Consider the following 19,128-nt stretch of genomic DNA (forward strand, 5'->3'; position numbering starts at 1 on the left):
CGGGTTCATTAGATTCACATACATAGTGACCAAATTTAAAAATTTAGAATGATGACATAATCTACACATTAAGAGGTAAAATCTTTTGTGAAACGTACAACACACTAAGGCAGATGTCATAAACTATGTGAATTTTTTGAGGCAGCGTAATTCATGGCGCGCAGTTATCCAGACTACATTTATCCAGTATTTGAAAATGAGAGCACATATTGCGTTGCATCAAACTTTACACATTGTTTCCAACCTTTACAAAACTTTTACTTCACTCACAGAACGGTGAAAGGAAGGAAGTTTACGGCTTACTACATTTTAGCTGTTCCAGCAGAAAAGCTGCCGCATCAGGAATTACTCTTTAATTTTGTTTCTTCTTTATTATTAACTGTATTCGCAACACATTTTGCACACAGTGTCCACGCACATCACTGAGTGTACCGGCCAAATTATATCATTGTACGAAACGTTGATCTGGACATACGACCTCATAAATATTGAAATTCGTGAAAAACTAGCTTTTGCTTAAAGCGGAGCGCAGTTACTCAGAATATACTCATCCAATATTTGATAATGAGACCACGTAGTGTCTTCCTACGAACTTTACACCAAATTTGAAACCCTTTCTAAACTTTTTTTCGCTTACTTGCTTGACGTCAAATATTCAACCCATGAATATATTCTTAAGATAATGAGAAATTTGAAGCTGTTTTATGCATCGGAGTTCGATTCTTTAAAGAATCAGGGGTTCACTGGTAAATCCAGAAAAGAATTCCTAATAGTCAAATTTATATTAGATATTAACAAATCTCTCATTCTCAGAACCGCTGTTCTTGTTATTGGGTGATTGCGGTTTATATTCTCTCTACTCCAGCGATGTCAGGATTTTTCCTGCCAAAGTAACAAACCTCTTGTACTACCTCACTGACTTATTTCGTAATGTAATTTCCCCAGCATCGTCTAATTTGATTCGACTACATTCGAACCAGACACATTTCATTAATTTAACGGTTCTATAACATTTCCTTGTCCTGTAATGCCGAGAAACCTTCTGATGGTTTCTCGACATTAAGGACGGCATAGTGACTGCTATCCTGATTGTATGAGAAACTGTACTAAAGTTATTCAGTAGGTATTGATGCTCCGTGTGGGTCACTCTCTGAGGGCTAGTCAAATAGTAAAAGTAATTCTATAAATACATAAAAAAAACTGGTTATTGAGAAAACACAGCAAGTAACATCGTTTCCATACGTATCTCCCTCAACCTATATCCACTTGGCCCATCTTTTGGCAGGCTTCCTAATTCGGTCCTGGGAGAAGCTGTATGGCATCATCCACATCCGTTTTTGCACCAACTATACCATCTCGTCCCCAAATTGGTCTCAAACACGTTCTCCTTCATCGAACCACAAAGGGGAAAAGCACTTGGAGCTTGGTCATGACTGTGCAGAGGTTCCTCCAGCAGCTCAAAACCAAGATTTGCGAATGCACTGGATTTTTTTTTCAGCTGTGTGAAGAGTGGATATCACAGACATCAAAAAAAGTTTTTCATCACCTCGGTTCCGCCAGTTCCGGAACCTATACAGAAAACTGGAACAGAGACCAACATAAACGTCATTTCCACCCCTTTAATTGCTCATGAAAACCACACATTGCTTGTTGTACCACCATACAGCGACACCTTCAGAGATGGTGGTCCAGATTGCTGTACACACCGGTACCTCTAACACCCAGTAGCACGTCCTCTTGCATTTATGCTTGCCTGTATTCGTCGTGGCATACTATCCACAAGTTCATCACGGCACTGTTGGTCCAGATTGTCCCACTCCTCAATGGCGATTCGGCGTAGATCCGTCAGAGTGGTTGGTGGAGCACGTCGACCACAAACAGCCCTTTACAATTTATCCCAGGCATGTTCGGTAGAGCTCATGTCTGGAGAACATGCTGTCCGCTCTAGTCGAATGATGTCGTTATCCTGAAGGAAGTCATTCAAAAGATGTGCACGATGGGGCGCGAATTGTTGTCCATGAAGACAAATGCCTCGCCAATATGCTGCCGATATGGTTGCACTAGCGGTCGGAGGATGGCATTCACGTATTGTACAGTGCCTTCCGTGCCTTCCGTGACCACCAGCGGCGTATGTCGGCCCCACATAATGCCACCCCAAAACATTAGGGAACCTCCACCTTGCTGCACTCGCTGGACAGTGTGTCTTAGGCGTTCAGCCTGACCGGGTTGCCTCCAAACATGTCTCCGACGATTGCCTGGTTGAAGGCATATACGACACTCATCGGTGAAGAGAACGTGATGCCAACCTGAGCTGTCCATTCGGCATGTTGTTGGGCCCATCTGTACCGCGATGCATGGTGTCGTGGTTGCAAAGATGGACCTCGCCATGTATGTCGGGAGTGAAGTTGCGCATCATGCAGCCTATTGCGTACAGTTTGAGTGGTAACACGACGTCCTGTGGCTGCACGAAAAGCATTATTCGACATGGTGGCGTTGTTGTCAGGGTTCGTCCGAGCCATAATCCGTAGGTAGCGGTCGTCCACTGCAGTAGTAGCCCTTGGGCGGCCTGAGCGAGTCACGTCATCGACAGTCCCTGTCTCTCTGTATCTCCTCCATGTACGAACAACATCGCTTGGATTCACTCCGAGACGCTTGGACACTTCTCTTGTTGAGGGGCCTTCCTGGCACAAAGTAACAATGCAGACGCGATCGAAAGCCGGTACTGACCATCTAGGCATCGTTGAACTACAGATAACACCAGCCGTGTACCTCCTTCCTGGAAGAATGACTGGCTGTCGGACCCCCTTCCGTCTAATAGGCGCTGCTCATGCATGGTTCTTTACATCTTTGGGAGGGTTTAGTGACATCTCTGAACAGTCAAAGGGACTGTGTCTGTGATACAATATCCACAGTCAACGTCTATCTTCAGGAGTTCTGGGAACCGGGGTGATGCAAAACTATTTTTGATTGGTGTATCTTAAAGGAAAATCAGTCCTTTTGAAAGCTTCCCTTTCCGCTTCGCTTTGGTTTTCAGTTCCAGATTTTGGAGTAGATCACAGTAGCTGTCGCTGTTCGTGTCCCAAAACGTTGCTTTCGTCAATCATCAACTTTCCTGCAGAGTCTTGGCTTCTGAAGTGTTTGCTGTAGCCGAAGATGGATGTTTTCGCATCACGCTCTGCTTCTTACTCTGTGGTTTGTCCTGCTAGACCTACGCCTCGTTAACTGTTATTGCGCTGCTGAGGAAGTCTTCTCCTTCCTCTTCAAAACGTGTTTAACGTGGTTTCGACATTTCCAAAAGTTCCTGTTAGTGGGGGTCTTACAACTGACGTGGTACCAAATGGTTCAAATGGCTCTGAGCACTATGGGACTTAACTTCTGAGGTCATCAGCCCCCTAGAACTTAAAACTACTTAAACCTAACTAACCTAAGGACATCACACACATCCACGCCCGAGGCAGGATTCGAACCTGCGACCGTAGCGGTCGCGCGGTTCCAACTGTAGCGCCTAGAACCGCTCTGCCACTCCGGCCGACGACGTGGTACCCAACGATCACAAATTTCGCAGTAGTGTCCGCCTGCTTAGCTCAGTAGTAACGTGTTTGCCTACCATGCAGCGAGCCCGGGTTCGATTTCCGGCGGGGTTGGAGATTTTCTCCGCTCGCGGACTGGGTATTGTGCTGTTCTCATCATCACCAACACGCAAGTCGCCCAGTGTGGCGTCACCTGAAGTATGATTTGCAACTCGGCGGCCGAACTTCCCCTGTTGGGGCCTCCTAGCCATCAATGCCACACGATCATATCATTTCATTTAGCAATAGTTTAGAGCTTCATTAACGATCGCAAACTTCGAAACGTGGATAGTATCTACTTAGGCGAAATATCAACAATTGTGTCACGTATCACTCGGTGAGCTGAAATACTTCTTTCCGGTTTCAAAATGGATAACCTATCCGAAAACTTTTTGTCGGTGACAGACACTCGTTCACTTTTAAAGAAATTTGTATATTTTTCGTTTAATATGACAGCTATCACGATACTGCAGATGCATTCTGCGAATAATCCCGAAGCCTCACTCGCTTTAGAACAGAGAAAACGAATCACTCCCCTCGTTTCTTCAAAAAAAATGTTCAAATCTGTGTGAAATGTTATGGGACTTAACTGCTAAGGTCATCAGTCCCTAAGCTTACACACTACTTAAACTAAATTATCCTAAGGACAACCATAAGCACCCATGCCCGAGGGAGGACTCGAACCTCAGCCGGGACAGTCTATGACTGCAGCGCCCTCGACCGCTCGGCTAGTCCCGCGCGGCTCGTTTCTTCCTTAGTGTGTACGAACAACGGGGCATTCACGACAAAATACTCCGCAATCCCTAAGGGTGGAGCTATTCGCTGAATCGGCACAGCTAATGGACGAGAGCGTCAGTGAGGTTGAGATACGTCATGCTGAGTTAATACTGACAATCTAGGATGGGGAAAAATAGTCTTTGTGCACATTTCGTAGATTTTCCTTGAGAACGTCGGGATTAAATCAAGCCGGCCGCGGTGGTCTCGCGGTTCTAGGCGCTCAGTCCGGAACCGCGCGACTGCTACGGTCGCAGGTTCGAATCCTGCCTCGGGCATGGATGTGTGTGATGTCCTTAGGTTAGTTAGGTTTAAGTAGTTCTAAGTTCTAGGGGACTGATGACCACAGAAGTTAAGTCCCATAGTGCTCAGAGCCATTTGAACTATTTGATTAAATCAAACAAGTGTTTCGTATTAATCTGTAATTTAATTATTAATGCAGTGGTTACACAGATAATTATCAATGCAGTGGTTACACAGAGTGGTATAATGGTTACAGAATATGTAAGTTACAAGTTTGCGTTGTCGCTGGCCGCCGTATGCCCGAGGGGCCAGCTGTTATCACTTGGCGCCGTTTTTCAACTCGCTTTTAACGTGCCCGTAGCTCTTGCATTCTCTCGGCTCTGAAATTTTTAGCATTTTCAGATTCATTTCAACCTTAGCTTCCCTATTAAATGCTTTTTCCATAATCCCGAGCGTATTTGCGAATCGTACGGGTGGCATCTTTCGTTATTTTGTAATTTTCTATTTAATACCAATTTACACTTATATTTCGGTCAATATTTTTATTGTCTCACAATGGGTCCTAGCAGCGCTCCTCAAACTCTTCACAATGACACCTCAATCAATATCCTAGCTAATTCCATTCCCACGTCACACCAGTTTATAACTTTACACGAAGCTAACTCGTAACGATCGGGAGCATGCGATTACGTTGACGTCACATGCAAACAAATACTTCGCGAAAAACACAAACGTGGTCTGTCGAATATGGGGTCAACCATCGTTTACACATTAATAGTCTTGCAGTTATTACTGATTCAAATTAGGATTTTTCGAAAAGAATACATATACTATAAAGTATTATGTTGTCAAAACTATCCATCGCTGCACCACGGCTCGGTTATTGGAGAAACGAATACATTGCTAGTTTTTAATCACTGTCGTTGGATGTCTGTTGTTTTATCATTGCTTGGTTGCCGTCACATCTTGCAAAATGGCTCTTCGCGGCAGAAATCATTTTGCATTCTTGAGTTTGCGAAGTATAATTCCATGATTGCAGTGCAATGACGATTCAGGTTGAGCTGCCAAATTGATCCTCCGAATGGATGGAACATTCGCAGATGGTATCGACAGGTTGTAAACACATGACGTTTATGTAAAGGAAGGAGTCCTGGCCGCTCTCGTGTTTCCGACGAAAATTTCGCTCGAATTCGAAGCGCTTCGCAACGTAGTCCTACAAAAATCAGTTGGAAAACTCGGAAATTTGTGGTAAGGACTATGGGACCAAACTGCTGAGGTCATCGGTCCCTAGGCTTACACACTAATTAATCTAACTTAACCTAACTTACGCTAACGACAACACACACACCAAAGGCCGAGGGAGGACTCGAACCTCCGACGGCGGGAGCCACGCGAACCCAGACAAGACGCCCTAGGCCGCGCTGCTAAATATCAGTTCGTAATGCCATTCGGGAGCTACAACTACCTACAACAACAATTCGGTGTGTTTTGAGACATCGGTTGGTTACGAAGCCGTGGAAGTTACAGTTGTTACAGGCTCTACGTTACGACGACAAAAGCAGACGTATGAAATTTTCTGACGAGCTTCTGAGTGCTATTGACAAATGATAACACTTTCGCACAATTTCATCGTGTTCAGTGATGAAGCGACTATCGCCTCAAACTGAACATTCCAATTTGGGGCATACAAAGCTCACATGCGCACACTGAACAAGTAGGAAATTCACCCAAAGTCAATGTGTTTTGTATGGTATCCCACTCATCTGTATACTGCCCATTATTCTTTCGACACACGGTTATGTTCAGCAGTACCTTGCTATGTTACAAAACTGGTTGCTTCCGAGGCTGGAGGAGGACAACTTCATTTTTTAAGAAGTCGCGGCACCCCATCACTGGAGTCGCCAGGTGCGTGAATATCTGAATGAAACTCTACCGAGCCGTAGGATTGGTCGTCAAACAGCCTCAGCTGTCTTCACAGTCACCGGATATCACGTGCTGTGAGTTCTTGCTGTGTGGTTTCATTAAGAACAAGGTTCACGCACCAACATTACCACAGGACCTAGAAGAGTTGAAGAACAGGATCCGTACTGACGTAATTTCGGTGACGATTAGAGATGGGCAAACTCGTTCATCCTTGAGAACTAGTTCACTGGTGATCGCTCTTTTTTGGGAACCGTTTATTTTTACTCATTCACCATTCATTTGTGCTTGGTATTTGGTTCTTTTGAAAAATTGAAAATTAGTAGCATAGGTGGCAGAAGAAGGAAGGCGCCGAGAGGCGGCACTTGCCTCTCCCCTGCAGTACGGAGATTTTATTCATAACAGAATTCTCACACACTTGTAATTTTCGTGAGTCTGCAAAACCTCTCGTTGAGCCAACTGTAGCATTATGTGTCTGATCGCAGTGAAATAATATACGGTGGCGCACGAAAAACTGGCCCCGAGTACAGACTGCTCGCCAATTACGCACTATTTGTTGACCGCTACGAGCAGAATAGATAAACATGTAATAATTAGGCTGTGATGAAATAACAATAATACAGACAACTTCGAAACAACAGATGACGATTGGTGGGCGACAATGAGCAGTCTAGTTATCGGGGCCGATTTTTCGTGCGCCACCCTGTACCGCTGAAATAATATTGTAGAAGTTATCATATTCTCCTTACAAAATGTGACGCCAGACACTCGATTATGAAGCGCGGGCTTCATTCGGTTGTAAGTCGGTCTGCCTTCCATAACAATGAACATGCCCTTTTACCCTGGATCAAAAAAAGACGGAAAATGGCCAATCGTGTGTGCCGTGCCGACTTCCTTTGCATGTGTAATAATAAAAAAACATCTTGCCTTTTTACAAGTATTTCTTCTGCTGTTTATCGAAATAGTGAAGTAAACTGATTCGCCGTTTTGTTATCTGAAAAGATGTATGTATTACATACCACGTAATTTTTATGAAATTACGTAATTATAAAATACATTTTAATTACCGGTCGTGGACGCTGAATAGAATAGGAAAAGAACCAGAAGTTCAGAGTTCAAAAAAGGTTTGAAACAGATCTAGAATGGGCGTGCGAAGCGAACGAAACGAACAACTCGTTACTGAACAAACTATGAGCAGTCGGCAGTGGAAATACGACGAGTGGCCACGCGAAGGACGAGTCCGGCCGAGCGAGACCGAGACAGACGAGAACGGGACTGAGCCTGGAGCGAGACTGGCCGACAGAACGAGACCGACCGTTTCCCGTTCCCGGCAACTAGAAGTAGAAAGCCACGACGGAAGTGAGCTATGAAGGACCGTTCCTTAGAATTCGTTCCTCGCTCTTTCCGTTCATCGTGGTCAACCGTACCTTTGGACCCGTTAGTTCGCGAACGACCCATCTGTAGGGACGATGGGCTTGATTATCCGAGTATGGAAGGAATTCGAACGATGTGATATTGTTCGTATCGCTAGAGGAACCCATACTGAACATCTAGATCCCTCTAACATACAGCTGTGCCCAGTAGTTGAAAGAAAGTACAGATCGCACCTACCTACAAGAACGGTGGCAGAAGTGATCCACAAAACCACCGTTCAGTATCCTTGACATCCATTTGTTGTAGAATCTTAGACCTACTCTGAGTTCAAACATAATCAGGCATCTCGAACAGAACGACCTCCTACACGCCAACCAGCATGGATTTCTAAAACATTGATCATCTGAAATCCAACTCACATTTACCTCACGTGACATCCTGAAAGCCACGGATCAAGGCGATCAGGGAGATGCACTATTTCTCGATTTTCGAAAAGCATCTGACTCAGTTTCCAGAATGAGATTGTCACTCTGCAGCGGAGTGTGAGCTGATATGAAACTTCCTAGCAGATTAAAACTGTGTGCCGCACCGAGACTCGAACTCGGGACCTTTGCCTTTCGCGAGAAATTACTTTACCAACTGAGCTACCCAAGCACGACTCACGCCCCGTCCTCACAGCTTTACTTCTGCCAGTACCTCGTCTCCTACCTTCCAAACTTTACAGAAGCTCTCCTGCAAACCTTGCAGAACGAGCACTCCTGAAGGATATTGTGGAGACATGGCTTATCCACAGCCTGGGGGAATGTTTCCAGAATGAGATTTTCACTCTGCAGCGGAGTGTGCGCTGATATGAAACTTCCTGTGTTCAAAAATGCAAAATTGTGCGCTTCAAAAAACAAAAACAAAAAACGATAGTTTTCTATGAATCACAGTTTCAATCTCTAAGCTGGTACAAATACTTGGGTGTAACTTTTAGTAAGGGCATGAAGTGGAATGGTGAAGTAGCCTCACTCGTGAATAGCGCAGATAACTACAGCTCAAGTGTGTGGGTCCTACACCAGATAGCACTGGCAGGGGATAGTGAACGTGTATCGAGAAGAGAAGCACCAATGGTCACTAGTTTATATGACCTGCGGGAGAGTGTCACAGATGTTAAAAGAACTGAACTGGCAGATGGAAAGTATCCTGAGAAAGTCAAAGCTTCAAGAACCAGCTTTAAATGATGATTCTAGGAATATACTATAACCCCTAAATATCGATCCCAAAGGGATCTTGAGGATAAGATTAGATTAATTAGAACATGCACAAAAGCATTAAAACAATCATTCCCCCCCCCCCCCCCTTTATACGTGAATGAGACGAGAAAAAAGTCTAATGACCGGTACAGTGGGACGTACCCTGTGCCATGGACTTAACAGTGGTTCACAGAGCGTATATGTAGATGTAACATCTAAACTTCGAGAGATCCGTAAATATGAGTAATAAGTTTCGTAGTTTTATGTCTTACTGCTATGTACAATGTAATGGAAATAACAGCCAACCAGTTAAAAAACACTGATTTATTAAACTTAGTCCAGGGTTTCGACAGTTTTAGAAGTGTCTACTTCATAAGGTATTTTACGTAGACTCACATTATCAGTATCCAAAGTAGGAGTTGTTTACTCTGTCTAGTATATGGGTGTGTCATCCAATTAATCACCATTTAAAATACATCACTTAAAAGTAGTAGCTCTCTGCTGTAGAGTTTTCTCTTAAAACTTTTTAAAATATCACACATTTGACATAGTGTGCCACTTGATACATTTGCATACACGTGACACGTTTTATATTTAATGTCACATATATACAAATATGTCAAGTGGCACACTACACTTTGGTGGATCCAATGTCAAATGTGTGATATTTTAAAAAGTTTTAAGACAAAGCTGTACAGCAGAGGCCTACTGCTTTTAAATCATGTATTTTAAATGGCGATTAAGTGGATGACACGCACATGTACTAGACAGAATCAACGATTCCCTCATTGGCTATAGGTAATATGATTGTACGTGCAATACCTTCTGACGTACTTTTAAAAATGTCGTAACGACAGACAATGTTTGATAAACCTAAATTTTGCAATTGGTTTACTGCTATTTCCAATACATTTAAGCTCTTGCATGCACAGTTGCTGAAGCGCAGCCATGTTCAAAATCTTGTTGTTGTCGTCTTCAGTCCAGAGACTGGTTTGATGCAGCTCTCCATGCTACTCTATCCTGTGCAAGCTTCTTCATCTCCCATTACCTACTGCAATCTTCATCCTTCTGAATCTGTTTAGTGTATTCATCTCTTGGTCTCCCTCTACGATTTTTACCCTCCACGCTGCCCTCCAATACTAAATTGGTGATCCCTTGATGCCTCAGAATACGCCCTACCAACCGATCCCTTCTTCTAGTCAAGTTGTGTCACAAATTTCTCTTCTCTCCAATTCTTATTAATTATGTGATCCTCATTAGTTATGTGATCTACCCATCTAATCTTCAGCACTGTTCTGTAGCACCACATTTCGAAAGCTTCTATTCTCTTCTTGTCTAAACTATTTATCGTCCACGTTTCACTTCCATAAATGGCTACACTCCATACAAATACTTTCAGAAACGAATTCCTGACACTTGAATCTATACTCGATGTTAACAAATTTCTCTTCTTCAGAAACGCTTTCCTTGCCTTTGCCAGTTTACATTTTTTATCCTCTCTACTTTGTCCATCATCAGCTATTTTGCTCCCCAAATAGCAAAACTCATTTACTACTTTAAGCGTCTCATTTCCTAATCTAATTCCCGCAGTATCACCCGATTTAATTCGACTACATTCCATTATCCTCGTTTTGCCTTTGTTGATGTTCATCTTATATCCTCCTTTCAAGACACTGTCCATTCCTTTCAGCTGCTCTTCCAGGTCCTTTGCTGTCTCCGACAGAATTACAATGTCATCGGCGAACCTCAGAGTTTTTATTTCTTCTCCATGGATTTTGATTCCTACTCCAAATTTTTCTTTTGTTTCCTTTACTGCTTGCTCAATATACAGATTGAAGAACATTGGGGTGGCCGCGGTGGTCTCGCGGTTCTAGGCGTTCAGTCCGGAACCGCGCGACTGCTACGGTCGCAGGTTCGAATCCTGCCTCGGGCATGGATGTGTGTGATGTCCTTAGGTTAGTTAGGTTTAAGTAGTTCTAAGTTCTAGGGGACTGATGACCTAAGATTTTAAGTCCCATAGTGCTAAGAGCCATTTGAACCATTTTTGAAGAACATCGGGGATAGGCTACAACCCTGTCTTACTCCCTTCCCAACCACTGTTTCTCTTTCATGCCCCTCGACTCTTATAACTGCCATCTGGTTTCTGTACAAATTGTAAATAGCCTTTCGCTGCCTGCATTTTACCCCTGCCACCTTCAGAATTTGAAAGAGAAAGTAGATGAAGATGAAATAGGAGATATGACACTGCGTGAAGAGTTTGAGAGAGTACTGAAAGACCTATGTCGAAACAAGGCCCCGTATGTAGACAACATTCCATTAGATCTTATAGTTTAAGAAAAATATATGTGTTCTAAATACGTATGTTCTTTCTTAAACACCCTGTATTTCATCACACAAATAATTTCGACCGACGTGCGAATAGAGGCTTTCATGTCAAAATTGTCTTTACTCATTTCATCATCATTGACTCGCGAGTCGCCGAAGTGGCGTCAACTAAAAAGGACTTGCAATATGGTGGCGGAACTTCCCCGCATGGGGCCTCCCGGGCAACAATGCTATACGATCATTTCATTTTTTTTTTGTCTTTACTAATTGACTTATAGTAACTGTATGGTAAGGTCACGATTACCCACAGTCAAACTAATCGCAGTGGTTTGGTAGTCCGCACTACAGCGCAAATTAGCGGTGTGCCGGAATCGTGGAGTCAGCCCGTGCCGGTTCAGAGGCGGCGGGCGCGGCGCAGCGTTTGACGGGTGCGAAAAAGTGCGGGCGGCGCGACCGCAGTGCGTGCGGAGCGGCGGGCCCGGCGCGCGCCCTTCCGGTGCGGACACGCGAGGCCGCCGTGGCTGCCCGCTCATTTTCCGCTTCTAGTCCGCTGGCCGCCAAACAGTGCACGCCGCGCCGGCCGCTCAAAATGGGCGCGATAATCGGGTTTCGAACACGCGACACTCGGCTCGCAGCTGAGTGCACCACCCGCGCGCTCTCGGGGCCAGAATAACTGACAGCGCGCTTTGTCGGCGCGGCGCGGCGCGGGCCTTTTGCGCGCGCGTTCCGCTTATAGCCAGCCGCACCGGCCGACTGCCCACTGGCGCGGAACCCGCGGCCGACGTCATTAAGAAACTTTTATTAAGTAGTGCCATCTGACACGTGCGCGCTCCGCGCTGCCAGGATGCAGCGAAGATGCGCACGGCACTCATCCGGCTACTCACTTAACAGAGAGAAAAAAAAAAAAAATGATTCTAGCCAGATGAAAGGGAAACGTTAAGTCGTCAGTTACAATCACCATTTACCAGTTGAATATACGAGGGCGGTTCAGAAAGTAACCTCCGATCGGTCACAGTGCGGGTTGTGGGGGGAGTAGCGACGCCATCTGTGCGTTCACGCACTCAACAGGTCAGTCGGCATCAAGCCGTGGTCGAGTGAACGTCGTACCTGCGCTAGTTTAGTTTTTGTGGCAGTTTGAAATGTGTGCTGCAATAGAAAACCCCGCCAAATGTGAAGTGCGTGCTGTCATAAGGTTTTTTTACAGCCAAAGGATATTCTGCAGCAGCTATTCATCGTGAGCTTTGTGCCGTGTACGAACCAAGAGTTATGAGTGAAGGAGTTGTCCGTGAATGGGTACGTTTATTTAAAAGTGGACGAGAAAACGTTCATGATGAAGAGAGGAGTGGTAGACCATCATTGGTGACTGACGAACTCGTTCAGACAGTTGATGCAAAAGTTCGTGAAAATCGACGTTTCTCAATGTCGGAGTTGTCTACTGGTTTTCCACAGATTTCTAAGACTCTCTTGTACGAGATAGTGACAGCAAGATTGGGTTACCGTAAGTTCTGTGCACGATGGGTGCCCAAAATTCTTACCGACCACCACAAAACTCAAAGAATGGCCTCTGCATTAGACTTTCTGTCACGTTATGAGGACGAAGGAGAACCATTGTTAAACAGAATCGTGACCGGTGACGAAACCTGGATTAAGTACGTGAACCCTGAGACAAAAGAACAATCAAAGATGTGGGCACATTGAAATTCGCCTACCAAACCAAGAAAAGCCTCGCAAGATTTTTCTGCCAGAAAACTGATGGCAACGGTGTTTTGGGATGCCAAAGGGGTGTTGTTGGTTGAATTCATGGAACGTGGTACGACCATTAATCAAGACGTGTACTGTGAAACAATAAAAAAGTTACGACGGGCTATACAGAACAAACGCCGTGGTATGCTGACTTCCGGTATCGTTTTTTTGCACGATAACGCCCGTCCTCACTCTGCTCGCAGAACAACGGCCCTTCTTGAGTCCTTCAAGTGGGACGTTATCAACCATCCACCTTACAGCCCAGACCTGGCGCCAAGTGATTATCACCTCTTCATGTATTTGAAGAAATGGCTCGGGTCACAGCGGTTTGATGACGACGAAGAGCTCAAAGATGCGGTCACAGGCTGGCTCCAGGCATAAGCGGGTGATTTTTATGCAGAAGGAATTTCAAAGCTTGTGAAGAGATACGACAAGTGCCTCAATCGCTATGGAGACTATGTAGAAAAATAGTGCAAAGATGTAGTTGTAAGATGTATATATTAAAATATTTTTATTTAACTTGGTGTATTTTTTTAAATCACCCGGAGGTTACTTTCTGAACGGCCCTATTATTATGGATATCACTCATGTTTTACTGCGCGCGCCAGGGCACTGAAATGCTTCGATGTGTCGTTTACCGTCTAGTAATGTAGGAATTGTAGAACGATTTACATAAGACTAGCGAGCCGACTCGGCTATCTATGACCGGGTGACTAGTCCGGCATAGCATCAACACGAGGTCCAATCACATTAATGAGAGCAACGCCCATGTTTGACGTCAGCGTCCAACAGTCACTCACAAACGGCACGTGTCACAGCTAGCAGTTGAGGATATAAAAGGGTACCGATGGGGAAGGGGGTAGGGGGAGGGGGAGAAAGCAGATGACACTGCAGTCGTTGTCATAATTGTAAAATGTGAACCTTCATGCCGAAAATGTCACAAGTAATAAAATGTTCCGACCTATTATGCAGCGGTCGTATGGGTTTCACCTTTACTCGATGTTTCGTACCGATCTGAAGAAAAAATTTTCAAAGGGGGGTTCGAACTTTGTTGAATGTCCGAATCACATCCTTGCTCGCTACAAACTACAGCAAAATTCCGCTTCCGCGCAGTGGCGTGACGTGACAAGTTTTGAATACGCGAGCGCAATTGGCCGTTCTCGACTACCGTCGTCCGCTGTTACTATCATCCCATGGTGGAAGGCTGATACACATCTTCTTCAGCAGCGGAATCCAAATGTCATTCAGTTCCACGCCCTCCTCCTTCCTACTGAAAATCCTGGGGTGTTTGGCAATCTCCATAGCCTGTTTGTATAGCCTTTCATGGTATCCGCTTGTGGCTGCCAGTACTTAAGTCATATCAAAATGAATGTGGTGGTCTCCTGTCAGTAAGGCATGTTCAGCAATAGGTGTCAGTCTTCCTTCTTCTACAATTGCCCTCTTAACTGCTGAGGTCATCAGTCCCTAAGCTTACACGCTACTTAACCTAAATTATCCTAAGGACAAACACACACACACCCATGCCCGAGGGAGGACTCGAACCTCCGCCGGGACTAGCCACACAGTCCATGACTGCAGCGCCTAAGACCGCTCGGCTAATCCCGCGCGACCGTTTTTTGACAGTTCTTTCTGCAGTACCCATGTACATGTCCCCACAACTACATGCAATCCTATAAAGTACAGCTTTTCCCATCGGTTAGCGAGCATCCTTGGCTGATTTTAGGTGGTCTTGTATCTTCCATGTAGCTGTGTAGATTAACGCGATGTTCCGCTTTTTCTAGGTGTTTCCTATGCGGTCCCTCACGTCCTTAATGAAGGGCAGGAAGACTTTCAGTTTCACCGGCGATTGAGGGTCGTTATAATTTCTACGCGGTGGTCTCAACGCTCTTTTCTCCTCAGCGAACGAATAACCATTCTTGAGCAATGACTGCTAAGATGTTTTAATTCTGCTTCTGCTTCAAGCAGCTCTGGTTAGCAGATTTTCCTTGTTCTATCCGCCAACGTTTTTATGATGCCTCGCTTTTGTTTTGGGCGGTGGTTCGAACCCCGGTGTAGCTAACGATCTATGTGCGCGTGTTTTCGTTGAACCGTGTGGCACTAGCTACCATAACAAACTGCCTATTGGCCTCTGTCTCGGGTTCTTCTGCCGAAGTTCATCTAATGATTTTACTGACGTTTCGCCAGCACGAGTGGCTGGCATTGTCAAAGCTTCACCCTCCATTGCCGGTGGTGAAGTGGAGCCGAGCTAGCGGCCGCATACTGTATGTACGTGGCGCGCCAACGTCCGAGGGCTTCTCCGCGATCATTTCCGGTGCGGTTCTCCTCTTGCTGACAACGGAAATGATCGCGGAGAAGCCCTCGGACGTTGGCGCGCCACGTACATACAGTATGCGGCCGCTAGCTCGGCTCCACTTCACCACCGGCAATGGAGGGTGAAGCTTTGATAATGCCAGCCACTAATGCTGGCGAAACGTCAGTAAAATCATTAGATGAACTTCGGCCGAAGAACCCGAGACAGAGGCCAATAGGTAGTTTGTCAACAAGTGGCCACGAAAGCCTTAACTATTTTATACTAGCTACCATCTTTCTTGAGAAGTAGTACATCAAGAAAATATAATCTTCTGCGTGCTCTCTACTCCTTCGTAAACTGAATCTTCGGATTGATCCGTTCAGACGTTTGTGAAAACGATCCCGTTCTTCCCTGTGATGCCGCCACAAAACAAACGTATCCTCCACATAACAGAGCCAGGTACTCGGCTTTTGTTCGCAGTTTCAAATGCCTGCTCCTCGAATTTTTCCGTACAGAAATCGCTATAACAGTCATCCGTCATCCGTGTCACAGCCCGAGGACAAATTAGTTAGATTTGATGTGGTGTCGCTGTTCACTACGGTTCCACTCCATGAAGTGGTGCGATACCTGGATCGGATTTTACCTCCCGATGTTGCACAACAATTCTATGAAGTTCTATGAACAGACGGATGGCATCACTATGGGGAGCCCCTTAAGCTCGTTATAGCGAATTTCTTTACGGAAAAATTCGAGGAGCAGGCATTTGAACGGGAAGCCGAGTACCTGGCTCTGCTACGTGGATGATACGTTTGTTTTGTGGCGGCATGACAGGGAATAACGGGATTGTTTTCACAAACGTCTGAATGGATCAATCTGTTGATTAAGTTTCCCAAGGAGGAGAAAGCACGCGGAAATGGTTCAAATGGTTCTGAGCACTATGGGACTTAACATCTGAGGTCATCAGTCCCCTAGAACTTAGAACTACTAAACTACTAAAACCTAACTAACCTAAGGACATCACACACATCCATACCCAGGGCAGGATCGAACCTGCGACCGTAGCGGTCGCGCGGTTCCAGACTGTAGCGCCTAGAACGGCCGGCAAAGGACGCGGAAGATTATATTTTCTTGATGTATTACTTCTCAAGAAAGAAGATAGTAGCTAGTGCCACACGGTTCACCGAATCACGTGCACACAGACTGTGACCTACACCGGGATTCGAACTATCATCCAAAACAAAAGCGAGGCATCATAAAAACGTTGGCGGATAGAACAAGGAAAATCTGCTAACCAATCGTTGTTCAAGAATGGTTATTAATTGGTTGAGGTGAAAAGAGCGTTGAGACCACCGCGTAGAAATTATACCGACACTCAATCGCCGATAAAATTGAAAGTCTTCCTGCCCTTCATTAAGGACGTGAGGGACCGCATAGGAAAAACCTTGAAAAAGCGGAACATCGCGGTAATCTACACAGCTACACGGAAGATACAAGACCACCTAAAATCTGCCAACGATGCTCGATAACCGTTGGAAAAAGCTGGCGCATTTGAGACACATTTGAAAACGAAGGCTGTGTTAAAGATGTAGGGCCTACACAAACAACGATCCGGAATTTATAGGATTGCGTTTAGTTGTGGGGACGCGTACGTGGGTACTGCAGAAAGAACTGTCAAAAAACGAGTCGAAGAGCAGAGGGGCAATTGTAGAAGAAGGAAGACTGACAGATCACCTATTGCTGAACATGCCTTACAGCCGGGAGACCACCATATTCATTTTGATATGACTCAAGTACTGGCAGCCATAAGTGGATACCATGAGAGGCTATACAGAGAGGCTATGGAGAGTGCCAAACACCCCAGGAATTTCAATAGGAAGGAGGGGGACGTGAAACTGAATGACATTTGGATTCCGGTGCTGAAGAAGATGTGTACCAGTCTTCCACCGTGGGGTGATAGCAACAGCGGACGACGGCAGTCGACGCCGGCCAATTGCGCTCGCGTATTCAAAACTTGTGACGTCACGCCACTGCGCGGTAGCTGAATTTTGCTGTAGTTTGTAGCGAGCAAGGGTGTGATTCAACAAAGCTATGATCCTCCCCCCCGCTACGGTCGCAGGTTCGAATCCTGCCTCGGGCATGGATGTGTGTGATGTCCTTAGGTCAGATAGGTTTAAGTAGTTCTAAGTTCTAGGGGACTGATGACCTCAGAAGTTAAGTTCAAAAATGGTTCAAATGGCTCTGAGCACTATGGGACTTAACTACTGTGGTCATCAGTCCCCTACAACTTGGAACTACTTAAACCTAACTAACCTAAGGACATCACACACATCCATGCCCGAGGCAGGATTCGAACCTGCGACCGTAGCAGTCGCGCGGTTCCAGACTGAGCGCCTTAACCGCGAGACCACCGCGGCCGGCTCAGAAGTTAAGTCCCATAGTGCTCAGAGCCATTTGAACCATTATGATCCCCCTTGAAAGTGTCCTCCGCAGATGGGAGCGAAAGTCGAGTTTTAAGGTGAAATCCATTCGACCACGGGATCGTAGATGGGAACATACACTCCTGGAAATTGAAATAAGAACACCGTGAATTCATTGTCCCAGGAAGGGGAAAATTTATTGACACATTCCTGGGGTCAGATACATCACATGATCACACTGACAGAACCACAGGCACATAGACACAGGCAACAGAGGATGCACAATGTCGGCACTAGTACAGTGTATATCCACCTTTCGCAGCAATGCAGGCTGCTATTCTCCCATGGAGACGATCGTAGAGATGCTGGATGTAGTCCTGTGGAACGGCTTGCCATGCCATTTCCACCTGGCGCCTCAGTTGGACCAGCGTTCGTGCTGGACGTGCAGACCGCGTGAGACGACGCTTCATCCAGTCCCAAACATGCTCAATGGGGGACAGATCCGGAGATCTTGCTGGCCAGGGTAGTTGACTTACACCTTCTAGAGCACGTTGGGTGGCACGGGATACATGCGGACGTGCATTGTCCTGTTGGAACAGCAAGTCCCCTTGCCGGTCTATGAATGGTAGAACGATGGGTTCGATGACGGTTTGGATGTACCGTGCACTATTCAGTGTCCCCTCGACGATCACCAGTGGTGTACGGCCAGTGTAGGAGATCGCTCCCCACACCATGATGCCGGGTGTTGGCCCTGTGTGCCTCGGTCGTATGCAGTCCTGATTGTGGCGCTCACCTGCACGGCGCCAAACACGCATACGACCATCATTGGCACCAAGGCAGAAGCGACTCTCATCGCTGAAGACGACACGTCTCCATTCGTCCCTCCATTCACGCCTGTCGCGACACCACTGGAGGCGGGCTGCACGATGTTGGGGCGTGAGCGGAAGACGGCCTAACGGTGTGCGGGACCGTAGCCCAGCTTCATGGAGACGGTTGCGAATGGTCCTCGCCGATACCCCAGGAGCAACAGTGTCCCTAATTTGCTGGGAAGTGGCGGTGCGGTCCCCTACGGCACTGCGTAGGATCCTACGGCCTTGGCGTGCATCCGTGCGTCGCTGCGGTCCGGTCCCAGGTCGACGGGCACGTGCACCTTCCGCCGACCACTGGCGACAACGTCGATGTACTGTGGAGACCTCACGCCCCACGTGTTGAGCAATTCGGCGGTACGTCCACCCGGC

The sequence above is a fragment of the Schistocerca cancellata genome, chromosome 3 (genome assembly GCF_023864275.1).
Source record: "Schistocerca cancellata isolate TAMUIC-IGC-003103 chromosome 3, iqSchCanc2.1, whole genome shotgun sequence".
Classification (NCBI taxonomy): Eukaryota; Metazoa; Arthropoda; class Insecta; order Orthoptera; family Acrididae; genus Schistocerca; species Schistocerca cancellata.